The following is a 27,839-nucleotide window of genomic DNA, read 5'->3' as shown; positions in this document are numbered from 1 at the left end:
GTTGTCTCTTTGAGCCTAAGCCTGAGATATAAGATACAAAGTTGAGCAGGTTGTGCCAAGCCTCTGGCATTGCAACAATATTATTGTCGATTATCTAATTATAATTTTCACAAATAATGTCAGAGAACGATTTTGGTAAGTTTTTTCGATTTCAAAGAAAAATTTTCCAAACGATTTCAAACACATTTTTTTCGATTTTGGTAAGTTCAAACATAATTTTTTTCGATTTCAAACACAACTTTTTCGATTTCAAACACAATTTTTTCGACTTTAAACTAAATTTTTGACCAGCACCCTTTCAATTTTGTTAAGTCTTCTTTGTGTTTTTACGAATTTACCCCTGCCCGTGTCACTTCCTCCGAGATTTTCCAATTTATCATAGCTGAACGAGTTCCGCAGAGACCCTTCCTATGGAAATCATGGTCATTTTATGATAGTTGCAATTTTTTGGTCATTTTCTTCAACCACACCTTCTTTTGTGGTCATTTGTTGATTTTCCCTACTTTTTTTTCTCTTAAATTGCCAATAATTTTACCTATAAATATGTTTATACTCCGTTCCTTAAAAACATTTATTTACCCCAACTGTTCTTTTGCTTAATAAATCTACACTATACTGTACATAGGTAAACTCTACAAAAAAGTATTTTCTTTAATGAAAGTGTGTGTGTCCAAAAGCACTACCTACATATCGCACCCCTATACATGCTTGAAAATAACTTTATAAACCATACCAAAAGCCCTAAAAAAATCCCTAGAATAAGTCTAAGTGTCTATAAAATGAATTGGTATGGTCATATAAATTCTATACAACCTTTAAATAAATTGGAATGTGCATATCAAAGCCCCAAACAAAACCCATCGTTTGCCAAAATTTTGCATGGCTTGTAAAATGATGTATAAGCTGTAACATATATGGTCGTACCAAATCCATTAGGTCTTACATATTTTGAATAGGTTTCACATTGTCTTTAAAACACCTTGTAAAGTTGTACCAAAGGTGTTGAGACTCTCTCTCTCTCTCTCTCTATCTTTTATTTTTTTCAAAAATAATGGTTGTTGCCCATTTTCAAGATTCACACTCTTTTTAGTCGACTTAGGGACCAATTTCAATATTTAAGAACCCTCATAGGATACTGGAAATATTGATCCAAAACAAATTTCTACCTGCAATAACACAAAAATCATTAAATCTAACAATTTCTTCATTTTTCAACATCTTAGCACATCTAGTTACATTCCTCAATAGATTTAGCAATACATTCGAATCAAAAATCGAAAATCTAAATGTTTTCCAATCGATTCTTCTACCATTAGAGACAATATCTCTAACTGATTATTAGTCTCCCTTGATATTTGATCAAAAATTTGGTGATTTACTCTATGTATTAAGCGGCATATTTGTCAAACATTTTTGCACATACAAGGATTATATTAAATTATTAGGATGAAAATTGATCTATTTGGTCTTAAAAAATATATTTTGCATCCATTGGGGCGATAAGGAGTATAATAAGACATACACCATAATCAACATAAACAAAGTTGGTAAAGGTTAGTTTTAAAATGGTTTCAAATACATATGCTTGTTGTCCCATGAGAATTACAAGCTTTCAATAGGTTTGTATAAATTTAACGAATGAAATCATGCTTTGTTCACCTTAGCTAATGCATAATCATTTGATGGCCAGAGTTAAGAGATTTTGCCGGAACTTTTTGGTTTAACCAGCAATAGATGGATTTGGTTGTTTCTGATAGTGATTATTGTATTTTACTGTTTCTAACAATTGTATGGTATTTGTGATGTTGAATACAAAGATATCAAATTATAAGCTTTCTTTCTTTTACCTGAAACTCTAGAACATTATGAAAGGTCGGATTCCTTATATTCTTTCCAACAATATAAGATAAATAAAATAATAACTCTCTATTCTCCTTTTCCCTTTCCATATTTTTCTTTTCGGCCCCTTTCTTTGAACAAAACTCGAGAACACAATGTCAAGGCATATATAGTTTTTAATTATCAGTTTTACTATTAGCAGAAATATAATTGATCCACAGTTTACACATAGAATATCAATTTTCAGCGAAATGGTCGAGTCGTGGTCAAAGATAAGGCGGTTTTATGCCATGGATGCGCACGGGTAGTTGTGTATAACAATACGTACGTGAAAAAGTGTTATCATAAGTGGCAATTTTTGTATAGAGAAAGAAGCATGAAATATTGATTAGAGCAAAGCGTGATTGTACATATAAGCAACATATATATTGCAAAATAAATATTTTGCGTGAAGGGATGATAAAGGAATTGGGTAGATGTAGCTGAGTGTCACTTTTGCAGGCCTTGAAGCACAACATCGTCCAAGGGCATCACCAAGATTTTTTGCATCGTCTTGAGAAGCATGAAGGTGATAGTCTGATATATAATATATTTTGTTTATTTGGTAAAGTAATAGCAGGGATGAAATGCAAGCAAGTATTATATGGGTTGATGATGAGTTGAGATTGAGTGTGGCAAGTTGTGTTTTTGTGATTAGGATATATATAAATAAGGTAAAGCATGAAGTTAGAGATGCAGTACGTAGAGTTGTATATGTAAGTTTGGCAAAGAATTAAGAATAGGAATCCATCCCACATCGGAGGGCGAAAAAAAGAAAAGTGAAGGTAGTTGTTGGATAAAAAGTGAGGGTAGGGGAACGGAAAAGTCACTTACCTGGACGGGGTCTTTGGGCGATCAAGAAGGTCCATGGCCTAGGTTGGTGATCTCCATTGCACATTACGGAGAGGTGCCTGTCTAAGGTCGGCCCAAGTTGGTCGAACCTACGTCATAATTTGTGTTAGCGGGGGCCTGCGTTCGCGCGGCCCCTACCCATACTCTAGTTTTAAGATTATTATAAAAATATATTTCCAAACGGACGTCTTGTCTTTGTTGGTGTATGTGATATATATTATATAAGAGGGAGTTCAAAGCCAAAAAAGAAACCCGTGCGTAATTTCTGTTGATTCAGATTTGGTTAGGCCCATGCATAGTTTCTGTTGACTCAGATTTGGATAGGTTGCATCGATCATAGTCAAGTAACAAATCATCCCCATCATCAAGTGGTTATGAGGATAGGATACATATATACCTGTCTCTCCTTAGAAACCTTAAACCTGAAAATAACAAATAAATAGAATAGGTAACTTGGATTAGAAGCTGGTAAATTAAAAAATTAATGACAAATATCAAGATTTCTTTGTGCTGCTGCGTTGGGTAGTCTCATGGTTTATAATTTATATTAATATTAACATATGGTAGCTATATTAATTAAGCAAATTAAGCGATTGCAGTGAAGCCATTAGTTGAGTCGGTTGCATGCATGTGAGTGGATGAGAAAATAAAATAATAATACCTGGGCAAAGTTAATGAGTCCCACATCGCCTCAAACAAAGCAAACAGAGAATGTTGAGTGGGTTCAAAACGGAAGGCTTTTCGTTTACGGAAATTTCATACCTTTCTCGGCCTTTTGGCTAAGATCAAGTGTAGTATCTGTTCTTATCAGTTTAATATCTGATATGTGCGCCATCGGCCCACTCGATATTAATCTTAATTTTTATGGGGAAAGATCCGTCACAATAGCTTGCTATTGGGGTCTTTGAGTGTCGCCTTGGCGTTGCACTATTGCCTTGGCATGGCGCACCCCTCCAAATCCAAAGTTTAAGCTTAGCTTTTCTAATGCATCCATGCTGGCCACTTCCACGCACTAAAGTTATAAGCACTTAAGGAGAGTTGCAGCAGGTACCATTGACCCTTGTAGTTTACCATGATTAATTAATAATCCAGATGACTTGTACGCTCCATGCCTGAGGTCATCCCACATACCCTGCACCAAAGAAAACTGAGCAAGAACCAATTCAGTTTGTGAGTTAAAGAAAACTATGGTATTAACATCAATAGCAAGAACCAGTTCACTTTTCCAACTGCAGGCTGCCCAAAAATGCTAGATAGAGTTGCCATGCATATCACTGATTGCAGCAATCCATACTATCAAAACCTCACAAAAAATACAAAAAATGATAAAACAAGTATAAATTCACAAGGGATGCATCATGCATGGGAATCGATTCGTCACCTTCAACGCCAAACTCTTCCATCAGGTTACCATTCGTCCGGTATTCATTCCCCACCCTTGCTATTATCAAAACCACACAATCATTTCACCCATCAACTAAGAAACCAGGATCCCGTTTCGTAAAGTAATGAAGATTTTGTGGCTATTGAGTTCACCAAAATGTCCAAATATGTAAAACCGGGTGTTTAACTGCAAACCCAGCGGAACATATGTCATACAAGGTCCTCATATCAAGTATAGAGCTTCACGACTAAAAATAGAGAATCATTAAAAACGATGGACGATCAAGACAAAATCTTAGTTGTCTCTTTGAGCCTAAGCCTGAGATATAAGATACAAAGTTGAGCAGGTTGTGCCAAGCCTCTGGCATTGCAACTATATTATTGTCGATTATCTAATTATAATTTTCACAAATAATGCCAGAGAACGATTTTGGTAAGTTTTTTCGATTTCAAAGAAAAATTTTCCAAACGATTTCAAACACATTTTTTTCGATTTTGGTAAGTTCAAACATAATTTTTTTCGATTTCAAACACAACTTTTTCGATTTCAAACACAATTTTTTCGACTTTAAACTAAATTTTTGACCAGCACCCTTTCAATTTTGTTAAGTCTTCTTTGTGTTTTTACGAATTTACCCCTGCCCGTGTCACTTCCTCCGAGATTTTCCAATTTATCATAGCTGAACGAGTTCCGCAGAGACCCTTCCTATGGAAATCATGGTCATTTTATGATAGTTGCAATTTTTTGGTCATTTTCTTCAACCACACCTTCTTTTGTGGTCATTTGTTGATTTTCCCTACTTTTTTTTCTCTTAAATTGCCAATAATTTTACCTATAAATATGTTTATACTCCGTTCCTTAAAAACATTTATTTACCCCAACTGTTCTTTTGCTTAATAAATCTACACTATACTGTACATAGGTAAACTTTACAAAAAAGTATTTTTCTTTAATGAAAGTGTGTGTGTCCAAAAGCACTACCTACATATCGCACCCCTATACATGCTTGAAAATAACTTTATAAACCATACCAAAAGCCCTAAAAAAATCCCTAGAATAAGTGTAAGTGTCTATAAAATGAATTGGTATGGTCATATAAATTCTATACAACCTTTAAATAAATTGGAATGTGCATATCATAGCCCCAAACAAAACCCATCGTTTGCCAAAATTTTGCATGGCTTGTAAAATGATGTATAAGCTGTAACATATATGGTCGTACCAAATCCATTAGGTCTTACATATTTTGAATAGGTGTCACATTGTCTTTAAAACACCTTGTAAAGTTGTACCAAAGGTGTTGAGACTCTCTCTCTCTCTCTCTATCTTTTATTTTTTTCAAAAATAATGGTTGTTGCCCATTTTCAAGATTCACACTCTTTTTAGTCGACTTAGGGACCAATTTCAATATTTAAGAACCCTCATAGGATACTGGAAATATTGATCCAAAACAAATTTCTACCTGCAATAACACAAAAATCATTAAATCTAACAATTTCTTCATTTTTCAACATCTTAGCACATCTAGTTACATTCCTCAATAGATTTAGCAATACATTCGAATCAAAAATCGAAAATCTAAATGTTTTCCAATCGATTCTTCTACCATTAGAGACAATATCTCTAACTGATTATTAGTCTCCCTTGATATTTGATCCAAAATTTGGTGATTTACTCTATGTATTAAGCGGCATATTTGTCAAACATTTTTGCACATACAAGGATTATATTAAATTATTAGGATGAAAATTGATCTATTTGGTCTTAAAAAATATATTTTGCATCCATTGGGGCGATAAGGAGTATAATAAGACATACACCATAATCAACATCAACAAAGTTGGTAAAGGTTAGTTTTAAAATGGTTTCAAATACATATGCTTGTTGTCCCATGAGAATTACAAGCTTTCAATAGGTTTGTATAAATTTAACGAATGAAATCATGCTTTGTTCACCTTAGCTAATGCATAATCATTTGATGGCCAGAGTTAAGAGATTTTGCCGGAACTTTTTGGTTTAACCAGCAATAGATGGATTTGGTTGTTTCTGATAGTGATTATTGTATTTTACTGTTTCTAACAATTGTATGGTATTTGTGATGTTGAATACAAAGTTATCAAATTATAAGCTTTCTTTCTTTTACCTGAAACTCTAGAACATTATGAAAGGTCGGATTCCTTATATTCTTTCCAACAATATAAGATAAATAAAATAATAACTCTCTATTCTCCTTTTCCCTTTCCATATTTTTCTTTTCGGCCCCTTTCTTTGAACAAAACTCGAGAACACAATGTCAAGGCATATATAGTTTTTAATTATCAGTTTTACTATTAGCAGAAATATAATTGATCCACAGTTTACACATAGAATATCAATTTTCAGCGAAATGGTCGAGTCGTGGTCAAAGATAAGGCGGTTTTATGCCATGGATGCGCACGGGTAGTTGTGTATAACAATACGTACGTGAAAAAGTGTTATCATAAGTGGCAATTTTTGTATAGAGAAAGAAGCATGAAATATTGATTAGAGCAAAGCGTGATTGTACATATAAGCAACATATATATTGCAAAATAAATATTTTGTGTGAAGGGATGATAAAGGAATTGGGTAGATGTAGCTGAGTGTCACTTTTGCAGGCCTTGAAGCACAACATCGTCCAAGGGCATCACCAAGATTTTTTGCATCGTCTTGAGAAGCATGAAGGTGATAGTCTGATATATAATATATTTTGTTTATTTGGTAAAGTAATAGCAGGGATGAAATGCAAGCAAGTATTATATGGGTTGATGATGAGTTGAGATTGAGTGTGGCAAGTTGTGTTTTTGTGATTAGGATATATATAAATAAGGTAAAGCATGAAGTTAGAGATGCAGTACGTAGAGTTGTATATGTAAGTTTGGCAAAGAATTAAGAATAGGAATCCATCCCACATCGGAGGGCGAAAAAAAGAAAAGTGAAGGTAGTTGTTGGATAAAAAGTGAGGGTAGGGGAACGGAAAAGTCACTTACCTGGACGGGGTCTTTGGGCGATCAAGAAGGTCCATGGCCTAGGTTGGTGATCTCCATTGCACATTACGGAGAGGTGCCTGTCTAAGGTCGGCCCAAGTTGGTCGAACCTACGTCATAATTTGTGTTAGCGGGGGCCTGCGTTCGCGCGGCCCCTACCCATACTCTAGTTTTAAGATTATTATAAATATATATTTCCAAACGGACGTCTTGTCTTTGTTGGTGTATGTGATATATATTATATAAGAGGGAGTTCAAAGCCAAAAAAGAAACCCGTGCGTAATTTCTGTTGATTCAGATTTGGTTAGGCCCATGCATAGTTTCTGTTGACTCAGATTTGGATAGGTTGCATCGATCATAGTCAAGTAACAAATCATCCCCATCATCAAGTGGTTATGAGGATAGGATACATATATACCTGTCTCTCCTTAGAAACCTTAAACCTGAAAATAACAAATAAATAGAATAGGTAACTTGGATTAGAAGCTGGTAAATTAAAAAATTAATGACAAATATCAAGATTTCTTTGTGCTGCTGCGTTGGGTAGTCTCATGGTTTATAATTTATATTAATATTAACATATGGTAGCTATATTAATTAAGCAAATTAAGCGATTGCAGTGAAGCCATTAGTTGAGTCGGTTGCATGCATGTGAGTGGATGAGAAAATAAAATAATAATACCTGGGCAAAGTTAATGAGTCCCACATCGCCTCAAACAAAGCAAACAGAGAATGTTGAGTGGGTTCAAAACGGAAGGCTTTTCGTTTACGGAAATTTCATACCTTTCTCGGCCTTTTGGCTAAGATCAAGTGTAGTATCTGTTCTTATCAGTTTAATATCTGATATGTGGGCCATCGGCCCACTCGATATTAATCTTATTTTTTATGGGGAAAGATCCGTCACAATAGCTTGCTATTGGGGTCTTTGAGTGTCGCCTTGGCGTTGCACTATTGCCTTGGCATGGCGCACCCCTCCAAATCCAAAGTTTAAGCTTAGCTTTTCTAATGCATCCATGCTTGCCACTTCCACGCACTAAAGTTATAAGCACTTAAGGAGAGTTGCAGCAGGTACCATTGACCCTTGTAGTTTACCATGATTAATTAATAATCCAGATGACTTGTACGCTCCATGCCTGAGGTCATCCCACATACCCTGCACCAAAGAAAACTGAGCAAGAGCCAATTCAGTTTGTGAGTTAAAGAAAACTATGGTATTAACATCAATAGCAAGAACCAGTTCACTTTTCCAACTGCAGGCTGCCCAAAAATGCTAGATAGAGTTGCCATGCATATCACTGATTGCAGCAATCCATACTATCAAAACCTCACAAAAAATACAAAAAATGATAAAACAAGTATAAATTCACAAGGGATGCATCATGCATGGGAATCGATTCGTCACCTTCAACGCCAAACTCTTCCATCAGGTTACCATTCGTCCGGTATTCATTCCCCACCCTTGCTATTATCAAAACCACACAATCATTTCACCTATCAACTAAGAAACCAGGATCCCGTTTCGTAAAGTAATGAAGATTTTGTGGCTATTGAGTTCACCAAAATGTCCAAATATGTAAAACCGGGAGTTTAACTGCAAACCCAGCGGAACATATGTCATACAAGGTCCTCATATCAAGTATAGAGCTTCACGACTAAAAATAGAGAATCATTAAAAACGATGGACGATCAAGACAAAATCTTAGTTGTCTCTTTGAGCCTAAGCCTGAGATATAAGATACAAAGTTGAGCAGGTTGTGCCAAGCCTCTGGCATTGCAACTATATTATTGTCGATTATCTAATTATAATTTTCACAAATAATGCCAGAGAACGATTTTGGTAAGTTTTTTCGATTTCAAAGAAAAATTTTCCAAACGATTTCAAACACATTTTTTTCGATTTTGGTAAGTTCAAACATAATTTTTTTCGATTTCAAACACAATTTTTTCGACTTTAAACTAAATTTTTGACCGGCACCCTTTCAATTTTGTTAAGTCTTCTTTGTGTTTTTACGAATTTACCCCTGCCCGTGTCACTTCCTCCGAGATTTTCCAATTTATCATAGCTGAACGAGTTCCGCAGAGACCCTTCCTATGGAAATCATGGTCATTTTATGATAGTTGCAATTTTTTGGTCATTTTCTTCAACCACACCTTCTTTTGTGGTCATTTGTTGATTTTCCCTACTTTTTTTTCTCTTAAATTGCCAATAATTTTACCTATAAATATGTTTATACTCCGTTCCTTAAAAACATTTATTTACCCCAACTGTTCTTTTGCTTAATAAATCTACACTATACTGTACATAGGTAAACTCTACAAAAAAGTATTTTCTTTAATGAAAGTGTGTGTGTCCAAAAGCACTACCTACATATCGCACCCCTATACATGCTTGAAAATAACTTTATAAACCATACCAAAAGCCCTAAAAAAATCCCTAGAATAAGTCTAAGTGTCTATAAAATGAATTGGTATGGTCATATAAATTCTATACAACCTTTAAATAAATTGGAATGTGCATATCAAAGCCCCAAACAAAACCCATCGTTTGCCAAAATTTTGCATGGCTTGTAAAATGATGTATAAGCTGTAACATATATGGTCGTACCAAATCCATTAGGTCTTACATATTTTGAATAGGTTTCACATTGTCTTTAAAACACCTTGTAAAGTTGTACCAAAGGTGTTGAGACTCTCTCTCTCTCTCTCTCTCTATCTTTTATTTTTTTCAAAAATAATGGTTGTTGCCCATTTTCAAGATTCACACTCTTTTTAGTCGACTTAGGGACCAATTTCAATATTTAAGAACCCTCATAGGATACTGGAAATATTGATCCAAAACAAATTTCTACCTGCAATAACACAAAAATCATTAAATCTAACAATTTCTTCATTTTTCAACATCTTAGCACATCTAGTTACATTCCTCAATAGATTTAGCAATACATTCGAATCAAAAATCGAAAATCTAAATGTTTTCCAATCGATTCTTCTACCATTAGAGACAATATCTCTAACTGATTATTAGTCTCCCTTGATATTTGATCAAAAATTTGGTGATTTACTCTATGTATTAAGCGGCATATTTGTCAAACATTTTTGCACATACAAGGATTATATTAAATTATTAGGATGAAAATTGATCTATTTGGTCTTAAAAAATATATTTTGCATCCATTGGGGCGATAAGGAGTATAATAAGACATACACCATAATCAACATAAACAAAGTTGGTAAAGGTTAGTTTTAAAATGGTTTCAAATACATATGCTTGTTGTCCCATGAGAATTACAAGCTTTCAATAGGTTTGTATAAATTTAACGAATGAAATCATGCTTTGTTCACCTTAGCTAATGCATAATCATTTGATGGCCAGAGTTAAGAGATTTTGCCGGAACTTTTTGGTTTAACCAGCAATAGATGGATTTGGTTGTTTCTGATAGTGATTATTGTATTTTACTGTTTCTAACAATTGTATGGTATTTGTGATGTTGAATACAAAGATATCAAATTATAAGCTTTCTTTCTTTTACCTGAAACTCTAGAACATTATGAAAGGTCGGATTCCTTATATTCTTTCCAACAATATAAGATAAATAAAATAATAACTCTCTATTCTCCTTTTCCCTTTCCATATTTTTCTTTTCGGCCCCTTTCTTTGAACAAAACTCGAGAACACAATGTCAAGGCATATATAGTTTTTAATTATCAGTTTTACTATTAGCAGAAATATAATTGATCCACAGTTTACACATAGAATATCAATTTTCAGCGAAATGGTCGAGTCGTGGTCAAAGATAAGGCGGTTTTATGCCATGGATGCGCACGGGTAGTTGTGTATAACAATACGTACGTGAAAAAGTGTTATCATAAGTGGCAATTTTTGTATAGAGAAAGAAGCATGAAATATTGATTAGAGCAAAGCGTGATTGTACATATAAGCAACATATATATTGCAAAATAAATATTTTGCGTGAAGGGATGATAAAGGAATTGGGTAGATGTAGCTGAGTGTCACTTTTGCAGGCCTTGAAGCACAACATCGTCCAAGGGCATCACCAAGATTTTTTGCATCGTCTTGAGAAGCATGAAGGTGATAGTCTGATATATAATATATTTTGTTTATTTGGTAAAGTAATAGCAGGGATGAAATGCAAGCAAGTATTATATGGGTTGATGATGAGTTGAGATTGAGTGTGGCAAGTTGTGTTTTTGTGATTAGGATATATATAAATAAGGTAAAGCATGAAGTTAGAGATGCAGTACGTAGAGTTGTATATGTAAGTTTGGCAAAGAATTAAGAATAGGAATCCATCCCACATCGGAGGGCGAAAAAAAGAAAAGTGAAGGTAGTTGTTGGATAAAAAGTGAGGGTAGGGGAACGGAAAAGTCACTTACCTGGACGGGGTCTTTGGGCGATCAAGAAGGTCCATGGCCTAGGTTGGTGATCTCCATTGCACATTACGGAGAGGTGCCTGTCTAAGGTCGGCCCAAGTTGGTCGAACCTACGTCATAATTTGTGTTAGCGGGGGACTGCGTTCGCGCGGCCCCTACCCATACTCTAGTTTTAAGATTATTATAAAAATATATTTCCAAACGGACGTCTTGTCTTTGTTGGTGTATGTGATATATATTATATAAGAGGGAGTTCAAAGCCAAAAAAGAAACCCGTGCGTAATTTCTGTTGATTCAGATTTGGTTAGGCCCATGCATAGTTTCTGTTGACTCAGATTTGGATAGGTTGCATCGATCATAGTCAAGTAACAAATCATCCCCATCATCAAGTGGTTATGAGGATAGGATACATATATACCTGTCTCTCCTTAGAAACCTTAAACCTGAAAATAACAAATAAATAGAATAGGTAACTTGGATTAGAAGCTGGTAAATTAAAAAATTAATGACAAATATCAAGATTTCTTTGTGCTGCTGCGTTGGGTAGTCTCATGGTTTATAATTTATATTAATATTAACATATGGTAGCTATATTAATTAAGCAAATTAAGCGATTGCAGTGAAGCCATTAGTTGAGTCGGTTGCATGCATGTGAGTGGATGAGAAAATAAAATAATAATACCTGGGCAAAGTTAATGAGTCCCACATCGCCTCAAACAAAGCAAACAGAGAATGTTGAGTGGGTTCAAAACGGAAGGCTTTTCGTTTACGGAAATTTCATACCTTTCTCGGCCTTTTGGCTAAGATCAAGTGTAGTATCTGTTCTTATCAGTTTAATATCTGATATGTGCGCCATCGGCCCACTCGATATTAATCTTAATTTTTATGGGGAAAGATCCGTCACAATAGCTTGCTATTGGGGTCTTTGAGTGTCGCCTTGGCGTTGCACTATTGCCTTGGCATGGCGCACCCCTCCAAATCCAAAGTTTAAGCTTAGCTTTTCTAATGCATCCATGCTGGCCACTTCCACGCACTAAAGTTATAAGCACTTAAGGAGAGTTGCAGCAGGTACCATTGACCCTTGTAGTTTACCATGATTAATTAATAATCCAGATGACTTGTACGCTCCATGCCTGAGGTCATCCCACATACCCTGCACCAAAGAAAACTGAGCAAGAACCAATTCAGTTTGTGAGTTAAAGAAAACTATGGTATTAACATCAATAGCAAGAACCAGTTCACTTTTCCAACTGCAGGCTGCCCAAAAATGCTAGATAGAGTTGCCATGCATATCACTGATTGCAGCAATCCATACTATCAAAACCTCACAAAAAATACAAAAAATGATAAAACAAGTATAAATTCACAAGGGATGCATCATGCATGGGAATCGATTCGTCACCTTCAACGCCAAACTCTTCCATCAGGTTACCATTCGTCCGGTATTCATTCCCCACCCTTGCTATTATCAAAACCACACAATCATTTCACCCATCAACTAAGAAACCAGGATCCCGTTTCGTAAAGTAATGAAGATTTTGTGGCTATTGAGTTCACCAAAATGTCCAAATATGTAAAACCGGGTGTTTAACTGCAAACCCAGCGGAACATATGTCATACAAGGTCCTCATATCAAGTATAGAGCTTCACGACTAAAAATAGAGAATCATTAAAAACGATGGACGATCAAGACAAAATCTTAGTTGTCTCTTTGAGCCTAAGCCTGAGATATAAGATACAAAGTTGAGCAGGTTGTGCCAAGCCTCTGGCATTGCAACTATATTATTGTCGATTATCTAATTATAATTTTCACAAATAATGCCAGAGAACGATTTTGGTAAGTTTTTTCGATTTCAAAGAAAAATTTTCCAAACGATTTCAAACACATTTTTTTCGATTTTGGTAAGTTCAAACATAATTTTTTTCGATTTCAAACACAACTTTTTCGATTTCAAACACAATTTTTTCGACTTTAAACTAAATTTTTGACCAGCACCCTTTCAATTTTGTTAAGTCTTCTTTGTGTTTTTACGAATTTACCCCTGCCCGTGTCACTTCCTCCGAGATTTTCCAATTTATCATAGCTGAACGAGTTCCGCAGAGACCCTTCCTATGGAAATCATGGTCATTTTATGATAGTTGCAATTTTTTGGTCATTTTCTTCAACCACACCTTCTTTTGTGGTCATTTGTTGATTTTCCCTACTTTTTTTTCTCTTAAATTGCCAATAATTTTACCTATAAATATGTTTATACTCCGTTCCTTAAAAACATTTATTTACCCCAACTGTTCTTTTGCTTAATAAATCTACACTATACTGTACATAGGTAAACTTTACAAAAAAATATTTTCTTTAATGAAAGTGTGTGTGTCCAAAAGCACTACCTACATATCGCACCCCTATACATGCTTGAAAATAACTTTATAAACCATACCAAAAGCCCTAAAAAAATCCCTAGAATAAGTGTAAGTGTCTATAAAATGAATTGGTATGGTCATATAAATTCTATACAACCTTTAAATAAATTGGAATGTGCATATCATAGCCCCAAACAAAACCCATCGTTTGCCAAAATTTTGCATGGCTTGTAAAATGATGTATAAGCTGTAACATATATGGTCGTACCAAATCCATTAGGTCTTACATATTTTGAATAGGTGTCACATTGTCTTTAAAACACCTTGTAAAGTTGTACCAAAGGTGTTGAGACTCTCTCTCTCTCTCTCTATCTTTTATTTTTTTCAAAAATAATGGTTGTTGCCCATTTTCAAGATTCACACTCTTTTTAGTCGACTTAGGGACCAGTTTCAATATTTAAGAACCCTCATAGGATACTGGAAATATTGATCCAAAACAAATTTCTACCTGCAATAACACAAAAATCATTAAATCTAACAATTTCTTCATTTTTCAACATCTTAGCACATCTAGTTACATTCCTCAATAGATTTAGCAATACATTCGAATCAAAAATCGAAAATCTAAATGTTTTCCAATCGATTCTTCTACCATTAGAGACAATATCTCTAACTGATTATTAGTCTCCCTTGATATTTGATCCAAAATTTGGTGATTTACTCTATGTATTAAGCGGCATATTTGTCAAACATTTTTGCACATACAAGGATTATATTAAATTATTAGGATGAAAATTGATCTATTTGGTCTTAAAAAATATATTTTGCATCCATTGGGGCGATAAGGAGTATAATAAGACATACACCATAATCAACATCAACAAAGTTGGTAAAGGTTAGTTTTAAAATGGTTTCAAATACATATGCTTGTTGTCCCATGAGAATTACAAGCTTTCAATAGGTTTGTATAAATTTAACGAATGAAATCATGCTTTGTTCACCTTAGCTAATGCATAATCATTTGATGGCCAGAGTTAAGAGATTTTGCCGGAACTTTTTGGTTTAACCAGCAATAGATGGATTTGGTTGTTTCTGATAGTGATTATTGTATTTTACTGTTTCTAACAATTGTATGGTATTTGTGATGTTGAATACAAAGTTATCAAATTATAAGCTTTCTTTCTTTTACCTGAAACTCTAGAACATTATGAAAGGTCGGATTCCTTATATTCTTTCCAACAATATAAGATAAATAAAATAATAACTCTCTATTCTCCTTTTCCCTTTCCATATTTTTCTTTTCGGCCCCTTTCTTTGAACAAAACTCGAGAACACAATGTCAAGGCATATATAGTTTTTAATTATCAGTTTTACTATTAGCAGAAATATAATTGATCCACAGTTTACACATAGAATATCAATTTTCAGCGAAATGGTCGAGTCGTGGTCAAAGATAAGGCGGTTTTATGCCATGGATGCGCACGGGTAGTTGTGTATAACAATACGTACGTGAAAAAGTGTTATCATAAGTGGCAATTTTTGTATAGAGAAAGAAGCATGAAATATTGATTAGAGCAAAGCGTGATTGTACATATAAGCAACATATATATTGCAAAATAAATATTTTGTGTGAAGGGATGATAAAGGAATTGGGTAGATGTAGCTGAGTGTCACTTTTGCAGGCCTTGAAGCACAACATCGTCCAAGGGCATCACCAAGATTTTTTGCATCGTCTTGAGAAGCATGAAGGTGATAGTCTGATATATAATATATTTTGTTTATTTGGTAAAGTAATAGCAGGGATGAAATGCAAGCAAGTATTATATGGGTTGATGATGAGTTGAGATTGAGTGTGGCAAGTTGTGTTTTTGTGATTAGGATATATATAAATAAGGTAAAGCATGAAGTTAGAGATGCAGTACGTAGAGTTGTATATGTAAGTTTGGCAAAGAATTAAGAATAGGAATCCATCCCACATCGGAGGGCGAAAAAAAGAAAAGTGAAGGTAGTTGTTGGATAAAAAGTGAGGGTAGGGGAACGGAAAAGTCACTTACCTGGACGGGGTCTTTGGGCGATCAAGAAGGTCCATGGCCTAGGTTGGTGATCTCCATTGCACATTACGGAGAGGTGCCTGTCTAAGGTCGGCCCAAGTTGGTCGAACCTACGTCATAATTTGTGTTAGCGGGGGCCTGCGTTCGCGCGGCCCCTACCCATACTCTAGTTTTAAGATTATTATAAATATATATTTCCAAACGGACGTCTTGTCTTTGTTGGTGTATGTGATATATATTATATAAGAGGGAGTTCAAAGCCAAAAAAGAAACCCGTGCGTAATTTCTGTTGATTCAGATTTGGTTAGGCCCATGCATAGTTTCTGTTGACTCAGATTTGGATAGGTTGCATCGATCATAGTCAAGTAACAAATCATCCCCATCATCAAGTGGTTATGAGGATAGGATACATATATACCTGTCTCTCCTTAGAAACCTTAAACCTGAAAATAACAAATAAATAGAATAGGTAACTTGGATTAGAAGCTGGTAAATTAAAAAATTAATGACAAATATCAAGATTTCTTTGTGCTGCTGCGTTGGGTAGTCTCATGGTTTATAATTTATATTAATATTAACATATGGTAGCTATATTAATTAAGCAAATTAAGCGATTGCAGTGAAGCCATTAGTTGAGTCGGTTGCATGCATGTGAGTGGATGAGAAAATAAAATAATAACACCTGGGCAAAGTTAATGAGTCCCACATCGCCTCAAACAAAGCAAACAGAGAATGTTGAGTGGGTTCAAAACGGAAGGCTTTTCGTTTACGGAAATTTCATACCTTTCTCGGCCTTTTGGCTAAGATCAAGTGTAGTATCTGTTCTTATCAGTTTAATATCTGATATGTGGGCCATCGGCCCACTCGATATTAATCTTATTTTTTATGGGGAAAGATCCGTCACAATAGCTTGCTATTGGGGTCTTTGAGTGTCGCCTTGGCGTTGCACTATTGCCTTGGCATGGCGCACCCCTCCAAATCCAAAGTTTAAGCTTAGCTTTTCTAATGCATCCATGCTTGCCACTTCCACGCACTAAAGTTATAAGCACTTAAGGAGAGTTGCAGCAGGTACCATTGACCCTTGTAGTTTACCATGATTAATTAATAATCCAGATGACTTGTACGCTCCATGCCTGAGGTCATCCCACATACCCTGCACCAAAGAAAACTGAGCAAGAGCCAATTCAGTTTGTGAGTTAAAGAAAACTATGGTATTAACATCAATAGCAAGAACCAGTTCACTTTTCCAACTGCAGGCTGCCCAAAAATCCTAGATAGAGTTGCCATGCATATCACTGATTGCAGCAATCCATACTATCAAAACCTCACAAAAAATACAAAAAATGATAAAACAAGTATAAATTCACAAGGGATGCATCATGCATGGGAATCGATTCGTCACCTTCAACGCCAAACTCTTCCATCAGGTTACCATTCGTCCGGTATTCATTCCCCACCCTTGCTATTATCAAAACCACACAATCATTTCACCTATCAACTAAGAAACCAGGATCCCGTTTCGTAAAGTAATGAAGATTTTGTGGCTATTGAGTTCACCAAAATGTCCAAATATGTAAAACCGGGAGTTTAACTGCAAACCCAGCGGAACATATGTCATACAAGGTCCTCATATCAAGTATAGAGCTTCACGACTAAAAATAGAGAATCATTAAAAACGATGGACGATCAAGACAAAATCTTAGTTGTCTCTTTGAGCCTAAGCCTGAGATATAAGATACAAAGTTGAGCAGGTTGTGCCAAGCCTCTGGCATTGCAACTATATTATTGTCGATTATCTAATTATAATTTTCACAAATAATGCCAGAGAACGATTTTGGTAAGTTTTTTCGATTTCAAAGAAAAATTTTCCAAACGATTTCAAACACATTTTTTTCGATTTTGGTAAGTTCAAACATAATTTTTTTCGATTTCAAACACAATTTTTTCGACTTTAAACTAAATTTTTGACCGGCACCCTTTCAATTTTGTTAAGTCTTCTTTGTGTTTTTACGAATTTACCCCTGCCCGTGTCACTTCCTCCGAGATTTTCCAATTTATCATAGCTGAACGAGTTCCGCAGAGACCCTTCCTATGGAAATCATGGTCATTTTATGATAGTTGCAATTTTTTGGTCATTTTCTTCAACCACACCTTCTTTTGTGGTCATTTGTTGATTTTCCCTACTTTTTTTTCTCTTAAATTGCCAATAATTTTACCTATAAATATGTTTATACTCCGTTCCTTAAAAACATTTATTTACCCCAACTGTTCTTTTGCTTAATAAATCTACACTATACTGTACATAGGTAAACTCTACAAAAAAGTATTTTCTTTAATGAAAGTGTGTGTGTCCAAAAGCACTACCTACATATCGCACCCCTATACATGCTTGAAAATAACTTTATAAACCATACGAAAAGCCCTAAAAAAATCCCTAGAATAAGTCTAAGTGTCTATAAAATGAATTGGTATGGTCATATAAATTCTATACAACCTTTAAATAAATTGGAATGTGCATATCAAAGCCCCAAACAAAACCCATCGTTTGCCAAAATTTTGCATGGCTTGTAAAATGATGTATAAGCTGTAACATATATGGTCGTACCAAATCCATTAGGTCTTACATATTTTGAATAGGTTTCACATTGTCTTTAAAACACCTTGTAAAGTTGTACCAAAGGTGTTGAGACTCTCTCTCTCTCTCTCTCTCTATCTTTTATTTTTTTCAAAAATAATGGTTGTTGCCCATTTTCAAGATTCACACTCTTTTTAGTCGACTTAGGGACCAATTTCAATATTTAAGAACCCTCATAGGATACTGGAAATATTGATCCAAAACAAATTTCTACCTGCAATAACACAAAAATCATTAAATCTAACAATTTCTTCATTTTTCAACATCTTAGCACATCTAGTTACATTCCTCAATAGATTTAGCAATACATTCGAATCAAAAATCGAAAATCTAAATGTTTTCCAATCGATTCTTCTACCATTAGAGACAATATCTCTAACTGATTATTAGTCTCCCTTGATATTTGATCAAAAATTTGGTGATTTACTCTATGTATTAAGCGGCATATTTGTCAAACATTTTTGCACATACAAGGATTATATTAAATTATTAGGATGAAAATTGATCTATTTGGTCTTAAAAAATATATTTTGCATCCATTGGGGCGATAAGGAGTATAATAAGACATACACCATAATCAACATCAACAAAGTTGGTAAAGGTTAGTTTTAAAATGGTTTCAAATACATATGCTTGTTGTCCCATGAGAATTACAAGCTTTCAATAGGTTTGTATAAATTTAACGAATGAAATCATGCTTTGTTCACCTTAGCTAATGCATAATCATTTGATGGCCAGAGTTAAGAGATTTTGCCGGAACTTTTTGGTTTAACCAGCAATAGATGGATTTGGTTGTTTCTGATAGTGATTATTGTATTTTACTGTTTCTAACAATTGTATGGTATTTGTGATGTTGAATACAAAGATATCAAATTATAAGCTTTCTTTCTTTTACCTGAAACTCTAGAACATTATGAAAGGTCGGATTCCTTATATTCTTTCCAAAAATATAAGATAAATAAAATAATAACTCTCTATTCTCCTTTTCCCTTTCCATATTTTTCTTTTCGGCCCCTTTCTTTGAACAAAACTCGAGAACACAATGTCAAGGCATATATAGTTTTTAATTATCAGTTTTACTATTAGCAGAAATATAATTGATCCACAGTTTACACATAGAATATCAATTTTCAGCGAAATGGTCGAGTCGTGGTCAAAGATAAGGCGGTTTTATGCCATGGATGCGCACGGGTAGTTGTGTATAACAATACGTACGTGAAAAAGTGTTATCATAAGTGGCAATTTTTGTATAGAGAAAGAAGCATGAAATATTGATTAGAGCAAAGCGTGATTGTACATATCAGCAACATATATATTGCAAAATAAATATTTTGCGTGAAGGGATGATAAAGGAATTGGGTAGATGTAGCTGAGTGTCACTTTTGCAGGCCTTGAAGCACAACATCGTCCAAGGGCATCACCAAGATTTTTTGCATCGTCTTGAGAAGCATGAAGGTGATAGTCTGATATATAATATATTTTGTTTATTTGGTAAAGTAATAGCAGGGATGAAATGCAAGCAAGTATTATATGGGTTGATGATGAGTTGAGATTGAGTGTGGCAAGTTGTGTTTTTGTGATTAGGATATATATAAATAAGGTAAAGCATGAAGTTAGAGATGCAGTACGTAGAGTTGTATATGTAAGTTTGGCAAAGAATTAAGAATAGGAATCCATCCCACATCGGAGGGCGAAAAAAAGAAAAGTGAAGGTAGTTGTTGGATAAAAAGTGAGGGTAGGGGAACGGAAAAGTCACTTACCTGGACGGGGTCTTTGGGCGATCAAGAAGGTCCATGGCCTAGGTTGGTGATCTCCATTGCACATTACGGAGAGGTGCCTGTCTAAGGTAGGCCCAAGTTGGTCGAACCTACGTCATAATTTGTGTTAGCGGGGGCCTGCGTTCGCGCGGCCCCTACCCATACTCTAGTTTTAAGATTATTATAAATATATATTTCCAAACGGACGTCTTGTCTTTGTTGGTGTATGTGATATATATTATATAAGAGGGAGTTCAAAGCCAAAAAAGAAACCCGTGCGTAATTTCTGTTGATTCAGATTTGGTTAGGCCCATGCATAGTTTCTGTTGACTCAGATTTGGATAGGTTGCATCGATCATAGTCAAGTAACAAATCATCCCCATCATCAAGTGGTTATGAGGATAGGATACATATATACCTGTCTCTCCTTAGAAACCTTAAACCTGAAAATAACAAATAAATAGAATAGGTAACTTGGATTAGAAGCTGGTAAATTAAAAAATTACTGACAAATATCAAGATTTCTTTGTGCTGCTGCGTTGGGTAGTCTCATGGTTTATAATTTATATTAATATTAACATATGGTAGCTATATTAATTAAGCAAATTAAGCGATTGCAGTGAAGCCATTAGTTGAGTCGGTTGCATGCATGTGAGTGGATGAGAAAATAAAATAATAATACCTGGGCAAAGTTAATGAGTCCCACATCGCCTCAAACAAAGCAAACAGAGAATGTTGAGTGGGTTCAAAACGGAAGGCTTTTCGTTTACGGAAATTTCATACCTTTCTCGGCCTTTTGGCTAAGATCAAGTGTAGTATCTGTTCTTATCAGTTTAATATCTGATATGTGGGCCATCGGCCCACTCGATATTAATCTTATTTTTTATGGGGAAAGATCCGTCACAATAGCTTGCTATTGGGGTCTTTGAGTGTCGCCTTGGCGTTGCACTATTGCCTTGGCATGGCGCACCCCTCCAAATCCAAAGTTTAAGCTTAGCTTTTCTAATGCATCCATGCTGGCCACTTCCACGCACTAAAGTTATAAGCACTTAAGGAGAGTTGCAGCAGGTACCATTGACCCTTGTAGTTTACCATGATTAATTAATAATCCAGATGACTTGTACGCTCCATGCCTGAGGTCATCCCACATACCCTGCACCAAAGAAAACTGAGCAAGAACCAATTCAGTTTGTGAGTTAAAGAAAACTATGGTATTAACATCAATAGCAAGAACCAGTTCACTTTTCCAACTGCAGGCTGCCCAAAAATGCTAGATAGAGTTGCCATGCATATCACTGATTGCAGCAATCCATACTATCAAAACCTCACAAAAAATACAAAAAATGATAAAACAAGTATAAATTCACAAGGGATGCATCATGCATGGGAATCGATTCGTCACCTTCAACGCCAAACTCTTCCATCAGGTTACCATTCGTCCGGTATTCATTCCCCACCCTTGCTATTATCAAAACCACACAATCATTTCACCCATCAACTAAGAAACCAGGATCCCGTTTCGTAAAGTAATGAAGATTTTGTGGCTATTGAGTTCACCAAAATGTCCAAATATGTAAAACCGGGTGTTTAACTGCAAACCCAGCGGAACATATGTCATACAAGGTCCTCATATCAAGTATAGAGCTTCACGACTAAAAATAGAGAATCATTAAAAACGATGGACGATCAAGACAAAATCTTAGTTGTCTCTTTGAGCCTAAGCCTGAGATATAAGATACAAAGTTGAGCAGGTTGTGCCAAGCCTCTGGCATTGCAACTATATTATTGTCGATTATCTAATTATAATTTTCACAAATAATGCCAGAGAACGATTTTGGTAAGTTTTTTCGATTTCAAACAAAAATTTTCCAAACGATTTCAAACACATTTTTTTCGATTTTGGTAAGTTCAAACATAATTTTCTTCGATTTCAAACACAACTTTTTCGATTTCAAACACAATTTTTTCGACTTTAAACTAAATTTTTGACCAGCACCCTTTCAATTTTGTTAAGTCTTCTTTGTGTTTTTACGAATTTACCCCTGCCCGTGTCACTTCCTCCGAGATTTTCCAATTTATCATAGCTGAACGAGTTCCGCAGAGACCCTTCCTATGGAAATCATGGTCATTTTATGATAGTTGCAATTTTTTGGTCATTTTCTTCAACCACACCTTCTTTTGTGGTCATTTGTTGATTTTCCCTACTTTTTTTTCTCTTAAATTGCCAATAATTTTACCTATAAATATGTTTATACTCCGTTCCTTAAAAACATTTATTTACCCCAACTGTTCTTTTGCTTAATAAATCTACACTATACTGTACATAGGTAACTCTACAAAAAAGTATTTTCTTTAATGAAAGTGTGTGTGTCCAAAAGCACTACCTACATATCGCACCCCTATACATGCTTGAAAATAACTTTATAAACCATACCAAAAGCCCTAAAAAATCCCTAGAATAAGTGTAAGTGTCTATAAAATGAATTGGTATGGTCATATAAATTCTATACAACCTTTAAATAAATTGGAATGTGCATATCAAAGCCCCAAACAAAACCCATCGTTTGCCAAAATTTTGCATGGCTTGTAAAATGATGTATAAGCTGTAACATATATGGTCGTACCAAATCCATTACGTCTTACATATTTTGAATAGGTTTCACATTGTCTTTAAAACACCTTGTAAAGTTGTACCAAAGGTGTTGAGACTCTCTCTCTCTCTCTCTATCTTTAATTTTTTTCAAAAATAATGGTTGTTGCCCATTTTCAAGATTCACACTCTTTTTAGTCGACTTAGGGACCAATTTCAATATTTAAGAACCCTCATAGGATACTGGAAATATTGATCCAAAACAAATTTCTACCTGCAATAACACAAAAATCATTAAATCTAACAATTTCTTCATTTTTCAACATCTTAGCACATCTAGTTACATTCCTCAATAGATTTAGCAATACATTCGAATCAAAAATCGAAAATCTAAATGTTTTCCAATCGATTCTTCTACCATTAGAGACAATATCTCTAACTGATTATTAGTCTCCCTTGATATTTGATCCAAAATTTGGTGATTTACTGTATGTATTAAGCGGCATATTTGTCAAACATTTTTGCACATACAAGGATTATATTAAATTATTAGGATGAAAATTGATCTATTTGGTCTTAAAAAATATATTTTGCATCCATTGGGGCGATAAGGAGTATAATAAGACATACACCATAATCAACATCAACAAAGTTGGTAAAGGTTAGTTTTAAAATGGTTTCAAATACATATGCTTGTTGTCCCATGAGAATTACAAGCTTTCAATAGGTTTGTATAAATTTAACGAATGAAATCATGCTTTGTTCACCTTAGCTAATGCATAATCATTTGATGGCCAAAGTTAAGAGATTTTGCCGGAACTTTTTGGTTTAACCAGCAATAGATGGATTTGGTTGTTTCTGATAGTGATTATTGTATTTTACTGTTTCTAACAATTGTATGGTATTTGTGATGTTGAATACAAAGTTATCAAATTATAAGCTTTCTTTCTTTTACCTGAAACTCTAGAACATTATGAAAGGTCGGATTCCTTATATTCTTTCCAACAATATAAGATAAATAAAATAATAACTCTCTATTCTCCTTTTCCCTTTCCATATTTTTCTTTTCGGCCCCTTTCTTTGAACAAAACCTGAGAACACAATGTCAAGGCATATATAGTTTTTAATTATCAGTTTTACTATTAGCAGAAATATAACTGATCCACAGTTTACACATGGAATATCAATTTTCAGCGAAATGGTCGAGTCGTGGTCAAAGATAAGGCGGTTTTATGCCATGGATGCGCACGGGTAGTTGTGTATAACAATACGTACGTGAAAAAGTGTTATCATAAGTGGCAATTTTTGTATAGAGAAAGAAGCATGAAATATTGATTAGAGGAAAGCGTGATTGTACATATAAGCAACATATATATTGCAAAATAAATATTTTGCGTGAAGGGACGATAAAGGAATTGGGTAGATGTAGCTGAGTGTCACTTTTGCAGGCCTTGAAGCACAACATCGTCCAAGGACATCACCAAGATTTTTTGAATCGTCTTGAGAAGCATGGAGGTGATAGTCTGATATATAATATATTTTGTTTATTTGGTAAAGTAATAGCAAAGAATTAAGAATAGGAATCCAAGCAAGTATTATATGGGTTGATGATGAGTTGAGATTGAGTGTGGCAAGTTGTGTTTTTGTGATTAGGATATATATAAATAAGGTAAAGCATGAAGTTAGAGATGCAGTACGTAGAGTTGTATATGTAAGTTTGGCAAAGAATTAAGAATAGGAATCCATCCCACATCTTATATGTAAGTTTGGCAAAGAATTAAGAATAGGAATCCATCCCACATCGGAGGGTGAAAAAAAGAAAAGTGAAGGTAGTTGTTGGATAAAAAGTGAGGGTAGGGGAACGGAAAAGTCACTTACCTGGACGGGGTCTTTGGGCGATCAAGAAGGTCCATGGCCTAGGTTGGTGATCTCCATTGCACATTACGGAGAGGTGCCTGTCTAAGGTCGGCCTAAGTTGGTCGAACCTACGTCATAATTTGTGTTAGCGGGGGCCTGCGTTCGCGCGGCCCCTACCCATACTCTAGTTTTAAGATTATTATAAATATATATTTCCAAACGGACGTCTTGTCTTTGTTGGTGTATGTGATATATATTATATAAGAGGGAGTTCAAAGCCAAAAAAGAAACCCGTGCGTAATTTCTGTTGATTCAGATTTGGTTAGGCCCATGCATAGTTTCTGTTGACTCAGATTTGGATAGGTTGCATCGATCATAGTCAAGTAACAAATCATCCCCATCATCAAGTGGTTATGAGGATAGGATACATATATACCTGTCTCTCCTTAGAAACCTTAAACCTGAAAATAACAAATAAATAGAATAGGTAACTTGGATTAGAAGCTGGTAAATTAAAAAATTAATGACAAATATCAAGATTTCTTTGTGCTGCTGCGTTGGGTAGTCTCATGGTTTATAATTTATATTAATATTAACATATGGTAGCTATATTAATTAAGCAAATTAAGCGATTGCAGTGAAGCCATTAGTTGAGTCGGTTGCATGCATGTGAGTGGATGAGAAAATAAAATAATAATACCTGGGAAAAGTTAATGAGTCCGACATCGCCTCAAACAAAGCAAACAGAGAATGTTGAGTGGGTTCAAAACGGAAGGCTTTTCGTTTACGGAAATTTCATACCTTTCTCGGCCTTTTGGCTAAGATCAAGTGTAGTATCTGTTCTTATCAGTTTAATATCTGATATGTGGGCCATCGGCCCACTCGATATTAATCTTATTTTTTATGGGGAAAGATCCGTCACAATAGCTTGCTATTGGGGTCTTTGAGTGTCGCCTTGGCGTTGCACTATTGCCTTGGCATGGCGCACCCCTCCAAATCCAAAGTTTAAGCTTAGCTTTTCTAATGCATCCATGCTGGCCACTTCCACGCACTAAAGTTATAAGCACTTAAGGAGAGTTGCAGCAGGTACCATTGACCCTTGTAGTTTACCATGATTAATTAATAATCCAGATGACTTGTACGCTCCATGCCTGAGGTCATCCCACATACCCTGCACCAAAGAAAACTGAGCAAGAACCAATTCAGTTTGTGAGTTAAAGAAAACTATGGTATTAACATCAATAGCAAGAACCAGTTCACTTTTCCAACTGCAGGCTGCCCAAAAATGCTAGATAGAGTTGCCATGCATATCACTGATTGCAGCAATCCATACTATCAAAACCTCACAAAAAATACAAAAAATGATAAAGCAAGTATAAATTCACAAGGGATGCATCATGCATGGGAATCGATTCGTCACCTTCAACGCCAAACTCTTCCATCAGGTTACCATTCGTCCGGTATTCATTCCCCACCCTTGCTATTATCAAAACCACACAATCATTTCACCCATCAACTAAGAAACCAGGATCCCGTTTCGTAAAGTAATGAAGATTTTGTGGCTATTGAGTTCACCAAAATGTCCAAATATGTAAAACCGGGTGTTTAACTGCAAACCCAGCGGAACATATGTCATACAAGGTCCTCATATCAAGTATAGAGCTTCACGACTAAAAATAGAGAATCATTAAAAACGATGGACGATCAAGACAAAATCTTAGTTGTCTCTTTGAGCCTAAGCCTGAGATATAAGATACAAAGTTGAGCAGGTTGTGCCAAGCCTCTGGCATTGCAACAATATTATTGTCGATTATCTAATTATAATTTTCACAAATAATGTCAGAGAACGATTTTGGTAAGTTTTTTCGATTTCAAAGAAAAATTTTCCAAACGATTTCAAACACATTTTTTTCGATTTTGGTAAGTTCAAACATAATTTTTTTCGATTTCAAACACAACTTTTTCGATTTCAAACACAATTTTTTCGACTTTAAACTAAATTTTTGACCAGCACCCTTTCAATTTTGTTAAGTCTTCTTTGTGTTTTTACGAATTTACCCCTGCCCGTGTCACTTCCTCCGAGATTTTCCAATTTATCATAGCTGAACGAGTTCCGCAGAGACCCTTCCTATGGAAATCATGGTCATTTTATGATAGTTGCAATTTTTTGGTCATTTTCTTCAACCACACCTTCTTTTGTGGTCATTTGTTGATTTTCCCTACTTTTTTTTCTCTTAAATTGCCAATAATTTTACCTATAAATATGTTTATACTCCGTTCCTTAAAAACATTTATTTACCCCAACTGTTCTTTTGCTTAATAAATCTACACTATACTGTACATAGGTAAACTCTACAAAAAAGTATTTTCTTTAATGAAAGTGTGTGTGTCCAAAAGCACTACCTACATATCGCACCCCTATACATGCTTGAAAATAACTTTATAAACCATACCAAAAGCCCTAAAAAAATCCCTAGAATAAGTCTAAGTGTCTATAAAATGAATTGGTATGGTCATATAAATTCTATACAACCTTTAAATAAATTGGAATGTGCATATCAAAGCCCCAAACAAAACCCATCGTTTGCCAAAATTTTGCATGGCTTGTAAAATGATGTATAAGCTGTAACATATATGGTCGTACCAAATCCATTAGGTCTTACATATTTTGAATAGGTTTCACATTGTCTTTAAAACACCTTGTAAAGTTGTACCAAAGGTGTTGAGACTCTCTCTCTCTCTCTCTATCTTTTATTTTTTTCAAAAATAATGGTTGTTGCCCATTTTCAAGATTCACACTCTTTTTAGTCGACTTAGGGACCAATTTCAATATTTAAGAACCCTCATAGGATACTGGAAATATTGATCCAAAACAAATTTCTACCTGCAATAACACAAAAATCATTAAATCTAACAATTTCTTCATTTTTCAACATCTTAGCACATCTAGTTACATTCCTCAATAGATTTAGCAATACATTCGAATCAAAAATCGAAAATCTAAATGTTTTCCAATCGATTCTTCTACCATTAGAGACAATATCTCTAACTGATTATTAGTCTCCCTTGATATTTGATCA

At 34.9% G+C, this 27,839-nt stretch overlaps 12 non-coding genes across 12 annotated transcripts; all 12 read left to right on the top strand.

The window, feature by feature from the left end:
• The first annotated feature begins 2,704 nt into the window (after window positions 1-2,704).
• Window positions 2,705-2,868, top strand: LOC145110586 (U1 spliceosomal RNA). The gene has a single exon (XR_013709954.1). It is a non-coding gene; the product is annotated as a U1 spliceosomal RNA (small nuclear RNA).
• A 620-nt stretch (window positions 2,869-3,488) lies between these two features.
• Window positions 3,489-3,684, top strand: LOC145110012 (U2 spliceosomal RNA). Its single transcript, XR_013709408.1, has one exon. It is a non-coding gene; the product is annotated as a U2 spliceosomal RNA (small nuclear RNA).
• A 3,430-nt stretch (window positions 3,685-7,114) lies between these two features.
• LOC145110585 (U1 spliceosomal RNA) lies at window positions 7,115-7,278 on the top strand. Its single transcript, XR_013709953.1, has one exon. It is a non-coding gene; the product is annotated as a U1 spliceosomal RNA (small nuclear RNA).
• Window positions 7,279-7,898: 620 nt separating this feature from the next.
• Window positions 7,899-8,094, top strand: LOC145110675 (U2 spliceosomal RNA). The gene has a single exon (XR_013710038.1). It is a non-coding gene; the product is annotated as a U2 spliceosomal RNA (small nuclear RNA).
• A 3,412-nt stretch (window positions 8,095-11,506) lies between these two features.
• LOC145110578 (U1 spliceosomal RNA) lies at window positions 11,507-11,669 on the top strand. Its single transcript, XR_013709946.1, has one exon. It is a non-coding gene; the product is annotated as a U1 spliceosomal RNA (small nuclear RNA).
• Window positions 11,670-12,290: 621 nt separating this feature from the next.
• Window positions 12,291-12,486, top strand: LOC145110011 (U2 spliceosomal RNA). Its single transcript, XR_013709406.1, has one exon. It is a non-coding gene; the product is annotated as a U2 spliceosomal RNA (small nuclear RNA).
• Window positions 12,487-15,915: 3,429 nt separating this feature from the next.
• Window positions 15,916-16,079, top strand: LOC145110584 (U1 spliceosomal RNA). Its single transcript, XR_013709952.1, has one exon. It is a non-coding gene; the product is annotated as a U1 spliceosomal RNA (small nuclear RNA).
• A 620-nt stretch (window positions 16,080-16,699) lies between these two features.
• LOC145110674 (U2 spliceosomal RNA) lies at window positions 16,700-16,895 on the top strand. Its single transcript, XR_013710037.1, has one exon. It is a non-coding gene; the product is annotated as a U2 spliceosomal RNA (small nuclear RNA).
• A 3,412-nt stretch (window positions 16,896-20,307) lies between these two features.
• LOC145110618 (U1 spliceosomal RNA) lies at window positions 20,308-20,471 on the top strand. The gene has a single exon (XR_013709984.1). It is a non-coding gene; the product is annotated as a U1 spliceosomal RNA (small nuclear RNA).
• A 620-nt stretch (window positions 20,472-21,091) lies between these two features.
• LOC145110673 (U2 spliceosomal RNA) lies at window positions 21,092-21,287 on the top strand. The gene has a single exon (XR_013710036.1). It is a non-coding gene; the product is annotated as a U2 spliceosomal RNA (small nuclear RNA).
• A 3,485-nt stretch (window positions 21,288-24,772) lies between these two features.
• Window positions 24,773-24,936, top strand: LOC145110611 (U1 spliceosomal RNA). The gene has a single exon (XR_013709977.1). It is a non-coding gene; the product is annotated as a U1 spliceosomal RNA (small nuclear RNA).
• A 620-nt stretch (window positions 24,937-25,556) lies between these two features.
• On the top strand, window positions 25,557-25,752 carry LOC145110672 (U2 spliceosomal RNA). Its single transcript, XR_013710035.1, has one exon. It is a non-coding gene; the product is annotated as a U2 spliceosomal RNA (small nuclear RNA).
• The last annotated feature ends 2,087 nt before the right edge of the window (window positions 25,753-27,839 follow it).

Source organism: Lactuca virosa, chromosome 4 (assembly GCF_052849685.1).
Source record: "Lactuca virosa cultivar CGN04683 chromosome 4, Lactuca_virosa_CGN04683_v6, whole genome shotgun sequence".
NCBI lineage: Eukaryota > Viridiplantae > Streptophyta > Magnoliopsida > Asterales > Asteraceae > Lactuca > Lactuca virosa.
Note: the sequence above shows the minus strand (reverse complement) of the source record. Positions and strands in the feature narration are given on the sequence as shown.